Source organism: Meriones unguiculatus, chromosome 3 (assembly GCF_030254825.1).
Source record: "Meriones unguiculatus strain TT.TT164.6M chromosome 3, Bangor_MerUng_6.1, whole genome shotgun sequence".
Taxonomy (NCBI): domain Eukaryota; kingdom Metazoa; phylum Chordata; class Mammalia; order Rodentia; family Muridae; genus Meriones; species Meriones unguiculatus.
In genome coordinates this window covers 60,746,312-60,770,514 of record NC_083351.1, presented here as the reverse complement: position 1 = coordinate 60,770,514, position 24,203 = coordinate 60,746,312, and the positions used below count along the sequence as shown (strand labels likewise).

Genomic DNA, 24,203 nt, shown 5'->3' with positions numbered 1-24,203 from the left:
TTTGTGGTATCCTCGATCCCTCTGGGTCCTACAATCCTTCTCCATTTTCTGCAGTTTCTCCAGAGTGCCCTCTCTTACAGAGGCAGGGACCACCTGCCTGGGGAATGGCGTCACCATTCCAATGTCAATTAACAACCAAGGAATTCCCCACATTATATTACTGAAAACAAATGAAAAAAAAAAAAACAACTAATGAAAATCACAGAAAGATAAAATGATGGCAGCCAATCTGGCGGACAATTTCACACCGGAAGCTGCCTCCCAGATGACCTTAGGTTTAGTCAAGTTGACAATTAAAGCTAAACAAAACACGAGGCCACCACTAACTGGAGGGACACAGTCTTACCATATTGCTTAGTTTTACTTAGCATGGTATAGATGAGCTATGAGCACTCTCACCTCATCATAATAAAAACAAAGAAAACTCAACTTAAAGTTGAGATATAAATAAATACATTTGAAAAATGAGAATAGATGGGAGTACATGAATTACAACTTTTATAAGTTTGGTAGTGAGTTTTAAATCTGATTATTTTAGACAAAGCATATTCCACTGATTTTATTTATTACCTTCCACAAAGGTAATAATACCTTTCCCAAACTGTGGAAAGTGGCTCTGTCTAGGTGGCAGGAGAGATACACAAAGAATTGAGAGGTTTTTTTTTTTTTAAATGATTAAACTTTCAAAGAAATATTTACCCTTGAAAAATAATTGTGGAAGCTATTTTGATATTAATACAGTGGACACATTTGTGCATTAGGGATAAAGGCCACTGCAGAGCTGTCTCCGTAGGCTCTTTGTGGTCCTTGTTCTATGTTGTCCTCATGACGGTTCTCAGAACTCCTTCACTGTCCAGCCAGGACCAGGGACTGTATAGACCCTCAGGCTAGAGAGAAGTGTCAGCTATCGGTACTGCAGGAGTCTCAGGATTTTGTGGCGTGTCACATGAGGAAATCCTAGAGCCGCTGTGGTATTGTGATACATGTCTGCTGTTCTCGTGGTGTGAAGCAATGCGGAGGAACGTGAAGGCGTGTGAGCAGGGTAGAGCTGGGGACCCTGAGGCCTGGAGAAGCATCTCTTTGGGTTGAGTTTGAAGGACTCCTGTACTAGTCTTACAAACTCTCTCAAGATAAGTAGAAATGTGTGACTACAAAATCTGAGTAGTAGACCCTCATGGTAGGGCACTGGGATGTCACTCAAGGGTAGAGCATCTAGCTATGGTCATTGAGCTTCTCTGGTTCAAGCCTGGTGTTCCCAGTTTTGTTTTAGTTTTGTTTTAGTTTTAGGCTTTAAATTACTATCTCTTTTTTACTCATATGGATTACTGCTTATACTCAGTTCTACCTTTTTTCATTTATTCTCATTATAGTCCTTGGGAGAGCTGGAAGCCACAGGCCAGCCCTTGAATACATGTTGTATAGATGGATAATTGCCTCCTATCTCTTTCTGTGGTTTGAATGCCCCTTTTATTCTTGGCATTTAAGCATCCCTTTCTCTATATTTGTATATTTAGTCTATTGAACTCTCAGGGAGTAGGTAGAGGTTTTGGTGGACAATTCTCTACATCAGAGAAGATATCTATGCACAAAGCCAACTCCCCAGGAGCAGGTGGTAGCTAACCCTAAAGTATTTCCATCCTCTCTCGCCATACACAGTAGCTTGGATGTTGGTGGTCAGATTTAGGGAGACAATCAGCACACCAGATTCTCTGTTTAGGGTGGATGTTTCCCATGTGAGTTCCTTTCTCTTATGCCAGCCTCATATTTCTTTCAACCCCAGTGTCCAAAAGCCTGGCTCAGCTGTTCCAGGGCAGGGAGGGATTCTGGACTGTTGTTCTTTTCTTTTTTCTTTCTTTCTTTTTTTTTTTTTTAAGATTTATTTATTATGTGTACAGTGTTCTGTCTGCATGTACACCTGCATGCCAGTAGAGGGCACTAGATCTCATTATAGATGATTATGAGCCACCACGTGGTTGCTGGGAATTGAACTCAGGACCTTTGGAATAGCAGCCAGTGCTCTTAACCTCTGAGACATCTCCTCAGGCCCCTAGACTGTTGTTCTTAACAGTGACAACTAAGGCACTGAGAACACCTGAGTGATGGCCCATTCTGTCTTCATAGAAGGAGGAAGGTATGTCTGGGAGCCAAAGTAGGAGACAGTTGAGCTAACCCTGGACAGCAGTGTGAAATGAGCTTAGAAATATGTGTGAAATGATTCTTTCATTTTCCTGGGCTGAAGATCCCATCCAGGGACAAGCCTGGACAGCTGTATGGATAAGGGACATTGTCTTGCTAGTCATGTCTAAGCTCTCAAGAAAGCAGGTGTGAAGGGGACTTATCTGAATGATACCACACAAAAGAAAACTGACCTGTTCCCACAGGGATAACAGCACAAGCTTAGGGCATTTGACTGTGGTCTGTGGTCCAAATCCAGTTGTACACTGAGCCTACTGCTTTTGAATATACCTTTGGTATTGGAACATACTTTTTTTTTCCCTACCAGGTTCTGGGATATAGATTTTTGTCTGGAAGAAAGGAAGTGGCCAGGTCTAGCTGGGTCCACTGGGAATGTCTTCAAACTATTTTCTATGTGTATTTCTATTTCCCTGGCTTGTGTGGTCTTAAGAATTTGTCTTTGAATGTGAAACTGTCCCTTACACACATGGAAGGACAAGGAGAAGCTTCTACTGAGAAGCACTGTGTCAGTATTTATTTAATTTTTTATTTAATTTCCTGTGGAAAGTGGGTGGGGCCAGTTTCTCCAAACTATGTGACATACCGAGAGTTTGCTAATGGATCCATGGATTGGGTATGAGGTATGCAAACTCCTGATTTTAGTTTAGATAATTGGGCAACTAGAAGGCTAGAGAAGGGGAAAGGCTTAAAGAGAAGGTTGGGGGAGAGGATCAGTGTGGTTTGGAAAATGCTAAATTTGAGATGCTCACTAAACATTCGAGGAGAAATGTTGAGCTGATATGAGAGCCTGACATTTGGTTCAGGAGTGAGGTCAGGCTGGCCTTTGCCTTTCTGTGGTGGGGTGCTGCAGGGCTCTGTGATGAGAATTTGCCAGTGTTCGGGGACCAGAAAGGAAAGGCTAACCATGAAATATCACCCCCGCCCCCATGGCTGTCTGGGGACCTGTGGTCAGAACTAAGGACACCAATCACAGAACCAGCTCTCTGTGTAGGGTAGATATTTTCCCATGAGCTTTTCTTCCCCTTCCAGAGCCCAGTGCTCACTTGCTTCATCCTCAGAGGCTAAAAACTGTACCAGACAGAGAGGGATCTTGATGAAGTGCCAGCTAGGGCACTCTGAGAACTTCTGAGTGACAGCCCACCCTGTCTTCAGGGAAGGAAGAGAGGGATGTCTTGGGTACCAGGTGGAAGGCAGCTGGCCAGCTCAGGAGCTAACCCAGGACAGCAGTGTGAAGTGGGCTCAGGGTCTGCAGGCTGCTCCTCTCCTTTTCTTTGGCTGATGATGCTCTTCAAGGATGGGCTTCAGAGCTGAGGAAGCATCTCACCAGTCAGGTCTGGCGGCTTCTGGGGAGTGGGTGTGTGAGGACCTGTAATTTAACTTTATAGTCAGTCATAATAGATCACCACTCAGATGAAAATTATTAACTATGTACACTGGTACCAATGGGGGTATAGCTCAGGGGTAGAGCATTTGACTGCAGATCAAGAGGTCCCTGGTTCAAATCCAGGTGCCCCCTTATTTATGTCTGGTTAACTGACTTTACCATTAAAACAAGGGCAAAAAGTGGCCACATTATTTGCCAAAAGTATCATGAGAATGCCAACGTTCTTCCTCTTTGAAACATTTTGAGCTGGACCACCACAACCTCTGAACACCACTGATTTTCACGCTCCTATTAGTATGGCACATTAAGTCCCAATTACAGCATTCAACTACTTTCCTAATCTAAGGTCCTAGCATCTTCCATATTCTTCCAACAAGCAGCATGGTGAGGCCTGCCATATCAATAATGCAGACTGTAGGATCAGTTTCTCTTACAATTCTGTGTTACATACATAGTTAATATACTATGACATGCCAATAGCAAGGGAACTTATAAAAGAAAGCATTTAATTGAGGGGTGGCTTACAGTTTCTGAGTTTAGTCCATGATCATCATGGTGGGAAGCACGGGAGCAGGGAGGCAGGCACGGCAAACCTGAGCTTGATAGGGGATTTTGAAATCTCAAAGCCCACTCCCCAGTCAGACCTCCTCCAACACAGCCACACTCCCCAAACCTCCCTAGACAGTTCCTCCACCTGGGGACCAAACATTCAAATAAAGAAACCCATGGCGGCCATTCTCACCCAAACCACCACGTTACTGTATGAAAAATGTTTGATTAAATCTACATACTCTCAGTGTATCCCGTGGGAAGAAGCACGGGCCTCATCGGGAATACAAAGGCCAGAAATGTTACTTTCATTCACCTCTCACAGGAAGGGTTCATTTCCCAAAAGAAGGAATGTCACTCTGATTAGAAACACTCGAGAACTGCGAATCTGGGAAAGAGACATTTGCGCACAGGAGAGATGGTGGAAAGAATGTTCTGGTGAAGGTGAAGGAGGTCACTGGGCCTTGTCAATGCAGTGTGCTTTGGGGGCAACCAGAACAAAAGGAGCAGGAGCCTGGGTCACTACTGGGAAAGAGAAAATGCAAATGTTCATTATCTGATAACCCATGCATAAAAAATTGTTCAGAAAAAATTTCATAGAGAATTCAATGTTTGTAGAAGATATAGATACTGAAAGTTAATGAAACTAAGAAAAGAAGCTGTCATTAATTTTAGGTTGCTGGGAATTGAACTCAGGACCTCTGGAAGAGCAAATAGTACTCTTAACCATGGAGCCATCTCTCCAGCAAATTATATAAGAACCTATATCTTTTTTAATTTTTTAAAAAAATTTTACACGCATTACTGTGAAGGTGTTGGGTCCCTTGGAATTGGCATTACAGAGTCGTGAGCTGCCATGTGGGTGCTGGGAATTGAAGCCAGGTGTCCTTTAGAAGACCAGACAGTGCTCTTAACCACTGAGCCATCTCTCCAGCCCCGACTCTTTAGGGAAAACAAAAGTTCTACCAGATGTCCTCACCCTGTTTAGAATGGCGCGCGTCAATCATGCACAGTGCTAACAAGTGAAATAAACACAGAAGGTCATCCAGAAGGTCATCCAACTGAAAGCCGGACACGGCTGCCACCGGGAAGTGAGAATGGAAGAAGACGGAAGTTAATCCTCATCTACGAGTCAGTTACTTCCTGACGCCTGGACATAACTAAATAAGACACACCACAATGTATATGTTTTCCATAAGTTCATAGATCAGACTACAGGGGACAGCTAAGCCTTTGGAGATTGGTTTCCTTTGGGTGGCAAGAACAATAAAAATAATTCAGGGGTATCTGTCTTTTTTCTTAATAATCTTTTCAAAATAATATTGAGTTTTCAAAACAATTGAATTGTACAATGTATTTTTATTAAAATACATGACAGTGGGTTTGTGTAGTGGTGACAGACTGAAGGCCCAGCTAAAGGCCAGAGCCTCAACATTCCCTGGTCTTCTGTGTCCTCCTGCTCTGCTGTCAGGGATCCTCAACAACCCACTGAGGCCTGAAGAGACATCATCAGTATCTGCCCAGCAACCACCTCAGGGGCTAACACACAGATCACCCATGGGTGAGAGAAGTCTTCACAGGCAGGTATCACATGTGCCACAAGAAGCTAGGCAGGGTCTCTCCACATAGAGGACCTGTGGTGTTACTGAAGAAGTCGGCCATGTGAACCCAGACTCTTGTGGTAGCTTCTGTCCTGACGTCTCCATCTGTGCTGTCCCCACTGGCTGAGATGTGGGGAGACCTGATACTACAGCAGGGGGAGAGATGGAGACACTGTGGCCTGCAGAAGCACCTGTCTGGGCTGAGCTTGTGGAAGCAGAACTCCTGCTCTTACCAAGTCTTGAGAGATGAATTCAAACTTAACAAATTTCAGGAATGTTGAGAGTGACAGTGAAACTGAAAGGCTCTTACTAATCAACTGTGAGAGGGAGGGGGTATAGCTCAGGGGTAGAGCATTTGACTGCAGATCAAGAGGTCCCTGGTTCAAATCCAGGTGCCCCCTACCATAAGTTTGTTTTTATTCATGTGGAGAGCACACACACCCAGTCCTGTATTTCTTCCATTCATAGCAGAGCTGGCAGCTCCAGGCCAGCTCACCATGTGGATAGATCACTGCTTCCATCTCTTCCTACATGCTCAGTGTCCCTCCCATTCCAATTATCTGTCTCCCCTCTTCCTGCATATATCCACTTTCTCTCATTCTTTTGGCTTGTAAAGAGAAGGCAAGGGCTATGATAGAGAATTGTGGGAGCATCCAGGCACAGCACTTACAGAGCTACCCAGTGTCCAGGGACCAGAAAGGAAAGCCTAACCATGAAAGGATTCCCTCTCCCCCATGGCTCTCTGGGAACCTGTGGTCAGAACTAAGGACACCAGTCACAAAACCAGCTCTCTGTGGAGGGTGGATGTTTCCTCCATGAGCTTCTCTCCCCCATCCAGAACCCACTGCTCACTGGCTTCATCTCAGGGGCTAAAGACCATACCAGACAGAGAGGGATCTTGATGAAGTGCCAGCTAGGGCACTGCGAGGACTGAGTGACAGCCCACCCTGTCTTCAGGGAAGGAAGAGAGGGGTGTCTGGGGTCCCAGGTGGAAGGTAGCTGGCCAGCTCAGGAGCTAACCCAGGACAGCAGTGTGAAGTGGGCTCAGGGTCTGCAGGGTGCTCCTCTCCTTTTCCTTGGCTGATGATGCTGATCAAGGATGGGCTGCAAGGATGCAGGGCTGAGGAAACATCTCACCAGTCAGGTCTGGCAGCTTCTGGAGAGTGGGTCTGTGAGCACCTGTAATTTAACTTTATAGTCAGTCATAATAGATTACCACTCAGATGAAAATTATTAACTGTGTACACTGGTACCAATGGGGGTATAGCTCAGGGGTAGAGCATTTGACTGCAGATCAAGAGGTCCCTGGTTCAAATCCAGGTGCCCCCTTTTCATGTGATTTTGGAAATTAATTGACCACAGTCATGGTATAGACCCACATTTCCTCTTTCTCAGACGGTTTGAGATTCCCCCCACTGAGGGCACAGCCCTGCCATTAGATTCCTCATGTGACAACTGGCTGTGAGTGTTTATGGAATCTCAAGTTTTTCAGGTGAGCAAGTCTTCAGCACTTTTAGGATGTAAAGGGAGTTCCCTAAACCTAGAAAAGCAGGGTTGTATCATTGGTTCTCAGAGAACAGAATTCAACACATTTGCATTGGGCAGCTTCAAAGGACCCTAAAGAAAATGGAGTGGGGGATACTGGGCTGGTGTTATACCATACTTAAAGACATCCAATTGGTTCATCAGAGTTGGGCATGTGGAAGTTCAGGCTCTTGGGGAGAGGGGAGTAAGAGAGCTATAGATCATATGGATTCCACAGATCACAGGGATCCTGAGCTGCTCATGTTCTGATTTGTATCCAATGGTGGCTAGTGACTGTCATCTGTTCTACAGGCTCAGCATCTGTGGTGTAGCGGCCACGTGTCCCTATTTTAAGTGTTACTCCTGGAATAAAGTTCCCACCAAAGACCCTGGCTTTCTTGGTAGGTGTTGCTACAGCTCAGTGTGAAGGCCAACCAGAGCCTGACTGAGCTGGAGGTGTGCATTGTACCATGGACAGCTCCTCTGCCGCTGTGTCTACTGAAGACACAGAAAGAACATGCAGAGCTCCTCCTCCTCTGTACTGATGGCCTCATCTCTTCTGCAGAGTGACAGAGATTCCAGAAAACCAAACACAGAATCAATTCAGCACAGCGCTGGGACCAGTGTTTCTTTCTGTCATGTGTATTGCCAGGTCAGTGACTCCAGTGGAGTTTGGGAGGATGTTGGCCCTTCCTCAAACTTGACAGAGAAGTTCCATGTCTCACATGAGCCTTCACTGGGATGTTTTTCTGTAACTAGTGACCGTGCCTAGAAAGACCCAGGCTGAATCCAGGGATCTTCCGGAATATTCACGGAAACCCTGGGGTGGGTTGATGGTAGTAGTCACAAAATGCCAGCTGCATGCTTTATATTTCTAGTACCATGATGATGTCGTAAAAGCAGGTCATTTGGGCACACACACACACACACACACACACACACACACACACACACACTTTCTCTCAAAAGTAATACTCTGTGGTCTTTTAGTCTCAGTTTTACAGCTTCCAGGGGAAGGGTCCACATGGCAGAGAGTCCTGATCCTACTTCAGTACATCTCTGACTGTTCAAAACCCATTCTTTGTTTCTGGTCCCTGCTGCTCATGAGCTGATGGCTTGGGGGAAGCTTAAATTTTCTCATATTTGGAGATTTTCTTTCAAATTTAGGACCAGAAAAATGATAATTCAGCACAGCAGAGGGCAAAAATAAAACTCACAGAAAAGATTCCTAATATGAGAATGTGCTGAGGGCCAGAATGGGGTGGAAGAAGACAATGAGGGTGGGGAATTTGGAGGCAAAAGCACAGGAGGGAAGCAGAGCAGGACTCCAATCTTGCACACTGATTCTCCCACTGAGGTTCACAGATGCTGGGCAGCAAGGGCTACAGTGTGCTGGGCCTGGGGGCATTCGTGGTGTCCTGTGGTAGGTTTATGGGGAAGGCACGGTGAGTCCAGGTCTGACAGCATCCAGTGTGATGGACGTGGGTCAGGTCCTCTAGCACATTGGAAGAGAGATGTCCCCATGCATACTACATCCCTGTGTGAGGCGGTGCAGGAGGCCTGTGATAATGAGGGAGTCTATACAGGTACAAGGACAGGCTCAGGGATTTTATGCCGATAAATCCCTGTTCTAAGACTCACCTGCTGACCACATGGTATCAACCACTGTCCTGGGTCATTAAGTTAGTAAGTGGGAATGCTTTATTTGTCCCTTCTAGGGAGCCTGACCAAGGACTTCTCAGTGAACGGAGAACTCTCTCTTCTGTCCACTCCTGCCCCCAACTCAGATCCAAAGGTCAGCTAAGCAGCCAGTGTATTTGCATATGGCCCCTCTAGTTGGGCTGGAGGATGTTGAAACAGCACCAGCTGAAGCCTCCTGAACTTAATGCCCCTGCCTCTGCTAGGATCTAAGACAGGAAATGCTAGTCATGCATGAGAACATGGCAGTCAGATGTGCAGAGGCAGCTCAGGGCTGGGCCTCACAGGAGGAAGCAGATGATGGCAGAACACTGGCAAGTGCACATGCCAGAAGTTAACAGGCAGGAGTGGCCATGCAGGTTCTAAGTTCCCAATGAAACATTAATAATAGGTGGGGGTATAGCTCAGGGGTAGAGCATTTGACTGCAGATCAAGAGGTCCCTGGTTCAAATCCAGGTGCCCCCTTCCTAGGATTTCTTTTGAATGTCAGGCATTAAAATGTCTTAAGTAGCCAAAACCAACCAACTAAAACTCCACATCACAATCACGTTCTTTGTCTAGATGGGGCCCCAGTACGCACTGGTCTGTGTTCACCTGTGCCCTGGATTCTCCTCAGCCCTCTGTGCTGCTCTCCTAGCAGCATCTCTGAGGTCCATCCTGCTGTATGGAGTATCTTCTGGGTATGTGGCCCTGTGGCTCACTCACTGAGGGGCTGCATGGGGCAGAACCAGCTTGTAGCAGTCTCGGTGTTTCATCTCTCAGGAAGCCCCCCTGCCCTCCCACAGTGCTCCCCACGCCCTCTGCTGTGCTGCTCTAGGGGAACACTTCACCCATTTGGTTATCTCTTCTTTAGAATAGGACTTTTGGAAGTAAATAGGCAATGTGTTACATGTTCATATGACAGGTTTGGGGACCTAGTAAGATACCTTTATTGAATGAATAAAAGATCAAGTATGTTGTGCTCATCATTTCTTTCTTTCTTTATTTACCTATCTATCTATTTATTTATTTATTTTTATTAATTACAGTTTACTCACTTTGTATCCCCCCTGTACCTCCCTCCCTCCTCCTCTCCCAATCCCACCTTCCCTCTTCCCCACCAGTGTCCCTCCCCAGTCCACTGATAAGGGAGGTCCTCCTCCCCTTCCCTCTGATCCTAGTCTGTCAGGTCTCATCAGGAGTGGCTGCATTGTCTTCCTCTGTGGCCTGGTAAGGCTGCGCCCCCCTCAGGGGGAGATGATCAAAGAGCAGGCCAAACAGTTCATTTCAGAGACAGTCCCTGTCCCCATTACTATGGAATCCACTTGGATGGTAAACTGCCATAGGCTACCTCTGTGCAGGGGCTCCAGGCCATCTCCATGAGTGGTTTTTGGCTGGAGTATCAGTCTCAGAAAAGACCCCTGTGCCCAGATGTTTTGGATCTGTTGCTCTCCATCTGTCTCCTCCAAGCCGCTATCCATCCATCTCTGGTCTCTCCAAACTGCCACACCTTCTCTTTCTGGGCTCAGAAAGAGTCCTGGACCACGCCCCTCTCTGTGCTGCATGAGGCAGGCTGTTACCAGCCAGCAAAGACCACGCCCCACAGGTGGCAATTATCAGCTGTGGACAAGCTAAAGTCTCACTCTTGGGGTTAAAATAAAAACACATATACACAACATATCGGGGTTCTAAAGGAATCAAAGCTCCCATTACAGAAATGTAAGCATGAGCATCTTCCTGGGGACTTGGACTATGGATAAGGCTTGCCCTGGGCTTCGCGTGAGGGTCATCAATGACCTGTGCTATCTCTTTGTGTGAACCTACAGAAAAAGGCGCAGCCAGGCATCTTGTGTAGGTCAAAGTTGGTCCACACTCTGTGTGTGTGTATGTATGTGTGTGTGTGTGTGTGTATGTGTGTGTGTGGTGACTTGGCCTAGTCAAAGTTTTCGAGAAGAGGGATGGAAAATGTCACTATAGAAATCCTGTCAACTTTTGGATTATTAACAGCAGAAAATGAACACGAGGTATCTTGGGTGTGGAGTCAAGGTTGAAGAGATACTAATGAAGCATTAGATATCCCCCTCTAACTTGGGGGTATATCTCAGGGGTAGAGAATTTGACTGCAGATCAAGAGGTCCCTGGTTCAAATCCAAGTGTCCTCTTACTTATTCCTGGTTGCAGTCTAACCACATTCAACATAGCCCGCCCCCCCCCCCCCACGTGGCACTAGAAAGTCTTCATTAGCTGAGGTCCCTAGAATCATGCCACTATTCCCTATTTACTGCTGTGGATTCCATTCTTACCCACGCTCATCCGCTGGAACCCCCGAAGTACATTAATACAATGCACACAGCAGATCTCTTATCTATGCTGAGTCCTCTCTATTCTTGTACTTCCCCATCTGTATTCTTCCCTCATCCTCATTAGGACAGTTAGTTTATTGTCAATTTGATCTTGGAAATAAAGTCTCAGTGAAGGATACGCCGTGCAGGTCAGCTTGGTCTGTGGGCATGTCTGTAGGGGACTGTGTTGATAGTTAAGTCAGTGGATGTATGACGACACAGCACCATTCCACAGGCAGGGATTCTGGACTGAGCGAGTGTAGAAACGAGCTTCGCGCTGACAAGCATGTACGCATTTCTTTTTCTCTGCTCTTCATTGTAGATGTGATGTGGGCAACAGCCTAAAGTTATCGCTGCCCTGACTGCCCTGAAATAAGGGACTGTAACCTGCAATGGTGAGCTAACATAAACCCTTTCTTCAGCCACCTGCCTCTCCTGCCAGGGCATTTCATCACAGCACCAGAAACGAAACTCCAGCCCACCTTCCTTCAGTGCCTCCCATTCAGTGAGCAATGGTCCCAGCGTGGTCCAGAGCTGCCCACTGAGAGATGAACTGCTTTCTGAATTTCAAGACGCTACTGGCAGGCTAAGGTTGGGGGTGGGCAGTCTGAGGCTGTGCTGAGGACAAACACTACCTGGGGGCCAAGGCTGGACATCAGCAGAGGATTGGTGAACTCTTCACAGTCACTGCTCAGTAATGCCATCTGCTGAGGAGATGCCAGCAGAGCACTGCTCTCTGGGCAGGAAGAGGACTTGTTTCTTTTGTAAGGTTGGAACAGTAAGATGTCATCGAAACACCCACTGGGTTGTCTTGTTTGATTCCAAAGTATAGGGCCTGCAGGTGGTCACTGCTGGAAAGATAGTGAGGGAATAGTACTGCGAGTGTGTAAAATACCTGTCACGATGACAATGAGGCAATATATATACACAACATATCTATCTGTCTATCTATCTGTCTATCTATCTATCTATCTATCTATCTATCTATCTATCTATCTATCTATCTATCTATCCATCCTTGAACTTGCAGAGCGGAAAGCCTATTTCAGAGTAAAGTGATGACTGTGTGAGCTATTCGTGACAGGCTGCTTCTGCCATAGATGCTATGAGAAGGGTTTGCCTTCCCATGAGAACTGACTGGTTCATAAAGAGAACCCAGAGGCAATGCAGGTAGCACTTTGCTGCCAGGGAAAAACCAAAACTGATCTCTCTCCATGGCAGGAGGTCTTGACTAAATCAGTTCACAGAAAGTGGAGAACCTGGAGCTTTCCAGTTAAGATGTATCCTTGGTTGTGTGGCCTGGATGCTTCCTATGAAGACTGGTTTATTTTTGTTTGCTTGGTTTTTGAGACAGAATTTCTCCATGTGGCCTTGGCTGTCCTGGACTCACTTTGCAGACTAGGCTCAGCTCAAACTCAAAGAGACCTGCCTGCCTCTGCCTCCCTGAGTGCTGGGATTAAAGGCTTGTACTCCTACACCTGGCTTATAAAGACTGATTTGACCAAAGTGATGCCTTGTAAATTCTCTTAGATAGAAAAAGGCATCCCAGAAAAACAAAGACTGTTCTACAGAAGCCCAGTGTGTTCAAATGTGTGTCACTGAGCTGAGTCATGGTCATGGCTACTGAAAAGTGAGGTGAAATAATTGGATCCCACATGATTCTTGTTCCCACAAGAATCTGCTGACAAGTCTTGATTTCCCAGCCTGCTCCTTACACCCATCCAGTCCTGACTGAGGAGGAGGCAGACACTCTGGATTATTGTAGAAATTGAGATCGTGCTTTATGGTGGAAAAGAACCTGTGAGATGAGGGGCCTCTGGGAGAGGAGCAGAACACTCAGAGTCAGTTGGGGATGTGTCTGTTCTACCAAAATGTACAGCATATTATGGGACATGCAGGAATAGCAGCACAGGCAAAACATACCAAGGAAACTCTCGCCACAGGGGTATAGGTCAGGTTAAAGATTTTGACTGCAGATTCAGGTTCCAAGTTCAAATCCAGATGATCCCTACTGCTGTGTCCCTTCTTTTGCAAGCCTAAAATTGTCTTCTCCCTTTATTGTTCTCTTTACTGATCAGTCCAACACAGTCCCCTCCTAGGACCCCGTCAGTGTCCTTTGTGAACATCAGATATCGATCATAAGTGGGAGTCTCATCAATGGTTAGTGATCCGTGTCTACCTCAGAGGTTAATTAGTTGCTTCATAAACCTTACGTCGTGGCAGGATGTCCTGAATCAGAGGACGTTCAGCAGATCTGATGCAAAGTCCGAGGAAGAGTTCATCCCATTCACCCCACCATGGAGCATGACCGTGTCCTACAGTCTTTAAAAGATTTTTATGTGTATGGGTGTTTTACCTATGTGTATGCCTGCACAACACATGGTTGCCTGGAGCCCAAGGAGACCAGAAAAGCATGTCAGACCTCGTGGAGCTGGAGTTAGAGACTGTTGTGAGCTGCCAAGCAGGTGTTAATAATCAAACTGGGTCATCTCCAGGAACAACCTGTGCTCTTAAGCGCTGAGCTGTCACTCCAGCCTCCAGACCTTCTCTCCCATCCCACATTTCCACCCTTCGGTTTGTATCTCTTTTCTTGCTGGTCAATTCTCTTACTTTAGTTTTCTTTCTTTTTACTTTGTTCCTTGGCCAACGAATCCTCTGTCCCACAGTGCTTAAAGTTCCCAGTGATGTGACTCTGTGACAAAAGGACTCTGCCTGAAATCTCAGACACACGAATAGAGGCTGCCTGCTCTATCGCCCAGGTCACCTGTGTCCCACGAGATTCCTCTCACACTGCACACAGTGCATGATGAGAAGACCCAGGTAATTAGGATTCACCACACAGACAGAGGAGAGTTGGGGGGAGTGTGTGGATTCAGTCACGAGAGACTGTATCTGTATGGGAGAGTTCTGTTACGTTCTCTTTGGGCTCAATCATACTATAAAAGACAGCACATAGCCTCTGTTATACAGCCCAGACAGGGAGGCTATGGAGTTCATTCAAGAAACCTCAGCTAGAGACAGTCAGGAAGAGAGGAGGAAGGAGGATGCCATGATGGATTGGCATGGAGAAGGAACCATGTGGGCCGGGAGGAAGAACTCCAGGGATGGCAGAGATGGAGAAAACTCTAAGATGAGAAATGTAAGCAAGTATTTATAAGATTATGGATGGAAGGTAGCCCAGTTAAGGTCGATGGGGGCTGGGAGATGGATGGTGAGGTTATTGAGACAGCATAGGTAAAATACATGCCCAGCCAAAGGTAAATAAGACAATTATAGAATATAACAGGTCTGTGCTTTATTGATTATGATAGCAGGTTAAATAATACTCCATGATAATTATAGGGCAGAGAATAAATAATGTTACATCGTCTGACACCATTTTATTTATGAAGGCCCCAAGCAACTGCACTGTAGCAGCTGTGCTACCATGACAGGCTTCCTAATCAGCCTTGATACCATAGGCCTGAGCTTCTGTTTCCTGGTTCCCACAGTTGCTAAGATCCTGTTTCTACTTCTCAGAACATGAAACTATAGTTCATGGAAATGAGATACAATAACTCAATAACCTCCCTGAAAATCAGAAACAATAGTCTATTAACTGTCTTGAAAAGTCCCCAAGCCCTCAACCAGCCAAATTAAAGCTTAGTTAGATATCTTTGCTTAGCTAGTGGACACTTTTTTGTTGCCTGGGCCCACCTTGTTACTTGAACACCCCACAAAGTTTCCCCCTATCCCCTAGATCAGCACCAACCAATCAGTTTATGATAAGCTTGCTTCTGTTAAATGGGAACCATAATAAAAACCCAGCTTTGCAGCTACTCATGGGTCCCTCGCTGGTGCGCTGCACTGGCCAGTGGGGAGTCCAAGCTTAAGCCGAAATAAAGGCTCTTTGTTCTTATATATGTGGTCGGTCTCCTGGTGGTCTTTGCCATCTTGGCATATCAATTTACAGCCACAAATACGTTGCTCAACTAAATTTATGTATCCACACACTTAAAAGTCATACCTTATTATAGTTTGGTGGGAGAAAATTAACTCCCAGCAAGACAACTCAAGCTTAAAAACCTAAAAACTCAGGTCAAAAACTGCCTCCTACATGTCTCTTAAACACACACACACACACACACACACACACAACACAGCTTTTAAACACACCTACAAACAAAAGACAGCCTACTATGGGCAGACCGGAGACAAATTAAACACTTAAGTAAATATAGATACATGTTTAAAACATAGAAACATGAATAGAGTCTTTCAGAGGCCCTCCTGTCCTGTTACCTGTTTTCTCCCTCTTCCGATGTCCATCCTGTTTGTCTTACTGAATGAGGATTGAGCATCTTACCTAGGGTCCTCCTTCTTGCTTAGCTTCTTTAGATTTTAGTATGATTATCCTATATTATATGCCTAATATCCACTTATAAGTGAGTATATACCATGTGTGTCTTTCTGCTTCTGGGATACCTCACTCAGCATGATCTTTCAGGGTATCGAAGCAGATGCTGAGGCTCATAGCCAAACTTTGGGCAGAGTGCAGGGAATCCTATGAAAGAAAGGCAGAAAGACCTGGACAGGAAGGAGCTCCACAAGGAGAACCACAGAACCAAAAACTCAGGGGTCTTTTCTGAGACTGATACTCCAACCAAGGACCATGCATGGGGTTAACTTAGAAACCCTGCTCAGATGCAGCCCATGGCAGCTGAGTCTCCAATTGGGTACCCTAGTAAGGGGAACAGGAATTGTCTCTCACATGAACGCAGTGGCTGGCTCTTTGATCACCTCCCCCTGGGTGGGGCAGCTTTACCAGGCTACAGAGGAAGACATTGCAGCCAGTCCTGATGAGACCTGATAGGCTAGGGTCAGATGGAAAGAGACTAGATCCTCTCCTATCAGCAGACTTGGGGAGGGGCATGGGAGGAGAAGAGGGAGGGAGGACAGGATTGGGAGGGGATGAGGAAAGGGGCTACAGCTGTCATATAAAGTGAATAAACTGTAATAAATAAAAAATAAATTTAAAAAAGCTATTTCACTTTGAAAAAAATTAAATAATACAGTAACCAAAAACCAAAAAAAAAAAAAAAAGAAAGAAAGAAAGAAAGAAAGAAAGAAACAAAAAAACAAAGAAACAAAGAAAAAAGAAAACATGGCTGGTGCTCCTAAGGTCTACTGGGGAGACGCAAGCCATTTTCAAACTTTAACACCCCCCTCAAAAAAAAAGGTGGAGGGAGAAATGATTCCTTAGTAAAGATAGCTTTATTCTCCAAACTTATGTGGTCGCATGCATGCCAGCTTAGCACAGGTGCTGCCAAAGGTATCAGAGATGCAGCTGCTACCTGCTCCACTTTTTTATTTTTATTAATTACACTGTATTCACTTTGTATCCCCCCATAAGCCTCTCCCTCCTCCCCTCCCGATCCCACCCTCTCATCCCCTTCTTCACCCATGCCCCTCCCCAAGTCCATTGATAGGGGAGGTCCTCCTCTCCTTTCTTCTGCTGAACTTTTAATAAAAGGCACTTGCCACAGAGGAAGGATTTTTGATGAGCCTACAGGAAATAACCCTGATCAGCTCCCACAATGATGCTCAGAAACATCCAGCCTAGTTTGAGTTCACATTCAGAATAAAATGCAGGAACTCAGGCTAACACAAAATGAATAATTAATTTGTATTCTGGGAAGCCTAACAGTTTTAGGGTGTGGAGCTTCCACAGAAATGAAAGATAATTTAATCAGCGCTAAATAACTATCGCAAAACAATTAATACTCAGAACAACCTACAGTTCACAGAAACTGATAGGAACCCTAACTAATACAGCATAATTAATTAATGCCTTTAACCCCACCACTCGGAAAGAGGCAGAGCCAGGGCTACACAGAAAAACCCTGTCTTCATAAAAATAATATTATCTGTATGAAACTCCTTACAACCTTTTCCTAATTTACCAACATAAAGATGTTTATATATTCAATAATACTGTTATTTATCCCCTTTGGGGAAGATCAAAATGTAACACCTAAATAAAAAATTGGACTGTTAAACTGGATCATTCTATGCTTACAACAACTTCCTACTGGAAGGCAGAGACCATATTATGTTGGAAGGAGAGGTCACAGGAAAAGAAAGAGGGCTTCGGACTCCACCCAGAATAATAAGGATCCGATATGACAGCCTGAATAACTAGGCTGCAATATCCTTAAACCTTAACACACCATTCTTTTAAATAGCATAGATAAAACTGGTTTACAGGTTGGTTTACAACCAGACTGGCTTATGGAAAAATGCCTTTCTTCTGCTCATACAAAGAGCAGGAAACCATCCTGAATTGATCTGTACATCCTGCACATCTCCTGTATAATGCTTGTGAGAAATTATAAGTTTGCAGAACAAAAGAACCACACACGGGTGACACTGGATCAGCCCTGACAGTGTGCTGACACATCTGTTCCAGTATCCTGCAACTTCCAACCTCAACGACTTCAGCTGCGTTTCCTCAGCAAAGCCTGCTCCCAAGAGAGCTTTAGAGAAAGCTCCTGGTTTCAATTGGTCCAGAGTTTCAGAATGCTCCAAACAGCACTTCTATTATGTCGAAATTTCTCAACATTCAGAGACTGGATCACAAATGTTAATGCTAGCTTGCTTAACCATTTTTCCCAGTTTCCTTTGGGCCCCCAAGCAGGATTTCTTTGTCCCTAAAATCAGCTGGAAAAACCCATGAGAATGATGTCCCATTTCTCTTAAGGGGCGTTGGGTAGGTTTTTGGTTCTTTTTTGGGGTTATAGATGTTTTTTGCCATTAGGAGATGGTTATAAGTTATTAATGGTCTTATTCAGAGAGAAAATAAGTTTGGACTTAGGGATTTCTCTTTTCTTTTTTCTTTTCTCTTTCTTTCTTAGATAAGGAGAAAAGGGTTGAATGAAAATAAAGGGGAATATAGAAATATATGATAGGAATGTTAAGACAAAAGGTGGATTATTGAATCTACTCCTCAACTACAGGCTTTATTTGTTATTTTCAAATAAGGTTATTAATTCATTGGTATAGGATTTTGCATATTGATGCAAAAATAAGTATATTTTTGTTACCCTCGTATAAGTTTTGATATATTGATACAAATTTAAGGTTTACTTCCAATACTTTAAAAAAACTGCTATTACAAGATGTTTTGGATAATTAATACAAGTTAATTGTTACTTAATCAACTCATGGTCATGTCAGATACTAGACTAATTTATCACAAAAAGATACATCTTAGGTTTAACAGGTAGATATATTCCATAGATAGATATATTATATAAAGATAAACAGATAAGTCTTCAAAAACCTCAGAGACCTACAAAACATGGCATAAATAATAAATATGTTTTTATTATAATAAAATATTTATTATATTATTATATTTATTATTATATATTATATTTATTATTACTATAATAAAATATTTTATTATTTTAAGGATTCTTTGGCTGTGAGACATGTCATCTCCTGGCAGCACCCCACCTACCTCAAAGAAGATGATAAACATTGAAGAACCTCCATATGGAAATGGCTTCAAATGTGGCAAACATGCTACTAGAGCAAAGAAAATGCCCTTGCTTTATGCACGACAGAAAGAATTCTCCCTGATATGGGCAAGCTTAAATGCAGGCCAAGGTGACTGTCAAACTCTGACAAGACAGGGTAAGCAAGACCTAAATAGTTCCTGTTTCACATAATATGTCTGTCAAAGATAATGGGCCAGAAGGCTGAAGATGATGCTCCAACATTATAGAGAGTTTTGGGTGGCTGTCCAGGGAGCAAACTGTCTCTGTCATTTTTTAAAAAAAATTGGAAGCTCCTAGAACTTCCTATCTACTCAGGTAATTAATTTTATTTCTTCTCACGTCTCTGAGGGGGTTGAAGACCAGATAGTCATAATTTTACAATTCGTTTAGTTGCTTAGGAATTAAAAAGATGTTTTAGGTCTAGATAGACTTTTTTAGGTTGGTAGATACAAACTATAATAAATAACAGGTACAAAACTTTAAACTCTCATAGACAGATATTTTCTTCAAGATTGCCAAACACATTTAGACTAGACATTATATAAATATAGTCTTACCTATTGGTTTTTATAATTGTTTCATAATTATATAAAAATGGCTTTTTTATTTATACACAAAAGGGGAATTGTTGGGGTTAGGGTAGGCGTGGCTAAGGTTCCTGGGTGCTGGGAACAGGAGAATTACAGGAAACAGACAGACAGACAGGAAGAGAGGAGGAAGGAGGGTGCCACGATGGGTTACCATGGAGAAGAAACCATGTAGGCCAGGAGGAAAGACTCCAAGGATGGTGTGGATGGAGAAAACACCAACATGAAAAACATAATCAAGTATTTATAAGATTATGGATGGAAGGTATCCCTGTTAGGAATGGTTAAGGAGGATAGCATTGGATGGGGTGTGGAAGGTAAATGGTAAGGTTACTGAGACAGTGTAGGCAAAATATCTGCCCAGCCCAATGTAAATAAGGCAGATACATATACCTCAACTATTGGAGACCTCAGGACTTCACTGAGGTCCTGCCTAAGGTGAACATGGTAAGTTAGACACCAAAATCATATTTAATCAAGGGGACACCTAGGTTTGAACCAGGGACCTCTTGATCTGTAGTCAAATGCGCTGCGCCTGAGTCTTACAGTCAAGGCAACTTCTCATTAGCACCCCTTCAACCTTGGCACCACACCAGGCTTCCTATGTGTTCATGATCTACTGTTTCCTCTAATGGCAAAATTTCTGTATTTAATTCTGCCCTCAACCCTTCTCCTCTCCAACTTTAGTTAGCCCACCTCAATGCCTGCGCTCTTGTGGTGTGATAAAGACATCATCAGTTTTGATCTAAAAAAGACACTTATCAGTCAGTCAAGTCATTTTCCTTTTTCCTCAGAGTCTTAGTGTAAATAGGAGCCAAATTTATGGATCATAGCCTTTCCTGAAAAGTAGCAGGAACCAAAGCACAGGATAGGGGGAACCGGAAGTGAGGAGCACCCTCACTAGGGGCTCAGGAGGGACTTCCTGAGGGGATGACTATGGAAAGTTTCCAGAGGAAGAAGCCCACTCCACTTCATAGGACTCCTCACTGCACTGAGTGAGCCTTACAGTGCCTTGGAGTGCAGCCTGTGCCACAAGAGTCCCGGTTTTGTCTCACAGTGAGTCCTATACTAGTTCCTCTCAGAGAGGAGAGCAGAGACCAGGTTATTCCGCTGTGTTAACTAGTACTTCTCTTGTATAGAAAGGAGACAATAAGAAGGGGGCACCTGGATTTGAACCAGGGACCTCTTGATCTGCAGTCAAATGCTCTACCCCTGAGCTATACCCCCAGCTGCCTCATGTACATCCAGTAAACATCTATGAACCTGTGCTGCACTCCCTGACATGACTTGCTGGTACCCTGACACCGTCTGCTTTCTTTCATGAGGCCCACCCCTGAGCCAGCTCTGCACCGCTGTCTGCCTCCTCCTCATGACCAGCACCTTCTATCCTAGCTCACAGCCTGGAACTCTGCACTTAGCTCACTCTGCGCACCCACCCATAAAAGCCAAACCCAGCCAGCTGGGTGTTAAGGAACTGATGGCTTACAAGGGAGAGGAAACGGTTTTCTTTAAGGGCTTGGCTCGTGATAAGTCAACCATGTTGCAGTGGACGGCTCCTCACCAGCAGCGTATGGGCAGCAGGAACTGGAGGACTCGAAGCCTGGGGTGTAGAGGAGGGATGGCTCTGTGAGGAGGAGTTACGAGAAGGAGTTGAAGGTGAATATGATCAAGACACATGGTATGAAATCTCAAATAAATAATGAAAATATTTTAAAAGAAACATATTTTGTTTTCAGCAATAGGGCCTTACCATCATGCTGTAGAGGGCAACCAATAGCCTTGGGAATAACTGGTGATGTGGAGATGGGGTTCATGAGACCTCTTTGACCAGCAAATTCAAAAAGATATAGCTCATTCTTTGTACTGGAGGTTTTATTTACTGGAACTCAAATTTCTTTCATTGGAGGTTTAGGATGGAGTAACTATTGCCCAGCATTGTGCTCTAGGTTAATTAAATAATCCTAGTCTCCATGTGGTGATTTGGGTACACAGCTGGTTTAGGAATAACGGCTGCTTAACTAAAAGATAAATCAATAACAAATACTAGTAATCAGCAACACCTGCATAAAAGACATACTGGTTCAGTAGTGATACGAATGTTACCAAAACTCTTCAGTTTAGCCGCTGGCAGATTTGTAAAACAAGGGCAAAATGTACAGACCTTGTTTGCTAAAATATCTTAAGAAAGCTAATATTCTTTCCCCCTGAAGCATTTTGAGCTGGGCCTACACAACCTCCTTACTCTGAGTACCACTGTTTTCCAAGTTCCTTCTTGTATGACCCATGTTACGGGAGTAACCACAACTTAAAAAAAATGCATTTAAGGCCCACTCCACTAGATGGAACCCATAGCTGATACTGCTGGGGTGGCCGTGAATCTGAGACTAGCTACATCATAGGTCCTAGGAAAAAACCTATGGCAATTTTTCTGCTGAAGAAACATAGCAATAAGATGACTCCTGATGACATACTGCTCTACCCACAGATCAGTGCTTTGATCAACCCACATCAGAGAAGTTTCTCCTAGCAGTAGATGGAAATTAACACAGAGACCCACAACTGGAAAATGTATGAAGAGTGAGCGACTTTGAGGGCCTCAGACCTAAATGAGATGCCTTCATCAAACCACTACACTCTGGGTCAGTGTTCTGCGCTGAAGAGGAGGCAAGAGCCAAGGTGGAGAGGACTCCAAGGGAGCAGTGTTACCATTTCGTATTTCATGTTGACCCTCTTGTGCCTTTTCACTGTAGATCTGAAGAGTGGTCAGAAACAACTACATAACACATTAACACGAGGTTGTCTTGGAATCTCCTCTGCCAACAGCATTAGTCCAAAACTCTTCAGTTTAGCCGCTGGCAGATTTGTAAAACAAGGGCAAAATGTACAGACCTTGTTTGCTAAAATATCTTAAGAAAGCTAATATTCTTTCCCCCTGAAGCATTTTGAGCTGGGCCTACACAACCTCCTTACTCTGAGTACCACTGTTTTCCAAGTTCCTTCTTGTATGACCCATTAAATCCCAATTACAGCATTCAATTACTTTCCTAATCCAAAGTCCCAGCATCTTCCGTATCCCTCCAACAGGCAGCATGGGTAATAATGCAGGCTGTGGTATCAGTTTCTCTTTCTATTCCGTGTTATTTTATTGTTGCTGTCGCTAGCACATTCAGGCCAATCCCTGAGTGGGATGTCGGCGAGGATAGATTACACTAGAGGCTTTGTTTTCAGTTTAACAAAAGCACTTTAATAGTATCAATCCAGCGAACACACATCCAATCACTATGAGCCAATACAAAATATGTTTGTAGCGGGGTACCTCTCCTGGACTCTAGGAGTCTCTGTCGTGGCTGCTGATAGCCCACAGGTACAGACTCAGGATACTTCCTGTCTCTGGGATTCCGCCCGCTCGCTTGGGCAGCTCCGGTGTTTGCAGGGCAGATAAGCAAGCTTGTCAGAACTGCAGGGTGAGGGGAAGTTCCCCTCAGAGCATCAGCATATTCTGTTGCTCACGCGAGAGTGTTTAAAAGGGGGGGGGCTTCTTCATTCAGTCCGAGCTTTGGGCTTTTAATACCTTTTATTTTAAGCATGTCGTTATTTTATTGTATCACTCCTCCTTACCTGTCTAAGCGGGCTGCTTTCTGGCCTCCTCTGCTAGTCTCCTACAACATGTGCCTATCGGCACAGATTGTTCACACTCCCTGCAGTTACTGATCTGGGCACTATACTGCTATGTTGCTGTGAAGACCCACAATGATCAAGGCAACTTACTATAAAAGAAAACGATTAATTGGGGGGTTTGCTAATACTTTCTAAGTTTATTCCAGGATCACCATGGTGGGAAGCATGGTAGCAGGTAGACAGCCATGGCGCTGGAGCAGTAACTGGGACATTACATCTGATGCACAAGCAGGAAGCAGACAGTAAGACTGGACCTGATGGGCTTTCAAACCTCAGCGCACACACCCGGTGACACACCTCCTCCAGCACGGCCACACCCCCCAAGGCTCCGTAAACAGGTCCTCCACCTGGGGACCAAACGCTCAAATACACAAACCCATGGGGGCCATTCTCAAACCACCACGTGATTGTATGAAAATATCTAAATTAAATCTACAGACTCTCAGTGTATCCTGTGGGAAGAAGCATAGGCCTCATCGGGGATACAAAAGCCAGAAATGTTACTTTCCTTCACCTCTCACAGGAAGGGTTCATTTCCCAAAAGAAGGAATGTCACTCTGATTAGAAACACTCGAGAACTGCGAATCTGGGAAAGAGACATTTGCGCACAGGAGAGATGGTGGAAAGAAAGAATGTTTTGGTGAAGGTGAAGGAGGTCACAGGGTCTTGACCATGCAGTGTGCTGTGGGGGCAACCAGAACAAAAGGAGCAGGAGCCTGGGTCACTACTGGGAAACAGAAAGTAGAAGTGTTCATCACTTGAGGATCTATGCATAGAAAATTATCCTAAAAGATGCTTCATAGAGAACTCAATGTTTAAAGAGGATGTAGATATTAAAAGGAAATGAAACAGGTTACACATAAGACTGTGCTTAACTTCAGGAAAAACAAAATTTCTACCAGATATCTTCACATAGATTATAAACAGTGCTAACAAGTCATCAAGAAATAAACACAAAAGGTCATCCAACTGAAAGCTGGATATGATTGTAACAGGGAAGTGAGAATGGAAGAAGACGTAAATTAATCCTCATTTAAAAGTCAGTTACTTCCTGATGTCTACACAAATTTATATAAGACATACCAAGCTATTTGCATTTTTAATAACTACACAGGACAGACTAG

At 44.3% G+C, this 24,203-nt stretch overlaps 1 protein-coding gene and 6 non-coding genes across 7 annotated transcripts in view; 5 read left to right on the top strand and 2 right to left on the bottom strand.

The window, feature by feature from the left end:
* Positions 1 to 24,203, bottom strand: part of Znf746 (zinc finger protein 746) — a 249,107-nt gene that overhangs the window by 66,877 nt on the left and 158,027 nt on the right. The gene's annotated exons all lie outside the window — the stretch shown is intronic.
* On the top strand, positions 3,641 to 3,712 carry Trnac-gca (transfer RNA cysteine (anticodon GCA)). The gene has a single exon. It is a non-coding gene; the product is annotated as a tRNA-Cys (tRNA).
* Positions 6,060 to 6,131, top strand: Trnac-gca (transfer RNA cysteine (anticodon GCA)). The gene has a single exon. It is a non-coding gene; the product is annotated as a tRNA-Cys (tRNA).
* Positions 6,988 to 7,059, top strand: Trnac-gca (transfer RNA cysteine (anticodon GCA)). Its single transcript has one exon. It is a non-coding gene; the product is annotated as a tRNA-Cys (tRNA).
* Trnac-gca (transfer RNA cysteine (anticodon GCA)) lies at positions 9,346 to 9,417 on the top strand. Its single transcript has one exon. It is a non-coding gene; the product is annotated as a tRNA-Cys (tRNA).
* On the top strand, positions 11,022 to 11,093 carry Trnac-gca (transfer RNA cysteine (anticodon GCA)). Its single transcript has one exon. It is a non-coding gene; the product is annotated as a tRNA-Cys (tRNA).
* On the bottom strand, positions 20,557 to 20,628 carry Trnac-gca (transfer RNA cysteine (anticodon GCA)). The gene has a single exon. It is a non-coding gene; the product is annotated as a tRNA-Cys (tRNA).